The sequence below is a fragment of the Capsicum annuum genome, chromosome 3 (genome assembly GCF_002878395.1).
Source record: "Capsicum annuum cultivar UCD-10X-F1 chromosome 3, UCD10Xv1.1, whole genome shotgun sequence".
In the NCBI taxonomy this organism is placed as follows: Eukaryota; Viridiplantae; Streptophyta; class Magnoliopsida; order Solanales; family Solanaceae; genus Capsicum; species Capsicum annuum.
In genome coordinates this window covers 267,943,989-267,944,331 of record NC_061113.1, presented here as the reverse complement: position 1 = coordinate 267,944,331, position 343 = coordinate 267,943,989, and positions in this window count along the sequence as shown.

Genomic DNA, 343 nt, shown 5'->3' with positions numbered 1-343 from the left:
AAGTATAAAAGATGATGTAATTGGTGTGTAGAATGATAAAGTGTGAAAGATGAGGCAATTTTGAGATTAAGGCAAGTCAAATTCTCAGCCGCTTTGTGTGTCAAAACCTGCGCAAAACACGGCTCAGTTTGTACCATAGTTTCAATAACCTCATTTTTGTCAGTAATATTTAGGGTGCGTTAGGTGCGGACAAAAATAATTTTTTTTCGGTGAAAAAAATTATTTTTTTACTGTATTTGTTCATTTTTACTTGATTCACTTTTTTATTATGAGATGAATGGAACAAAACAAAGCTACTCAACAATAACAACAACATACCCATTATATTCCATCAAATGAGATC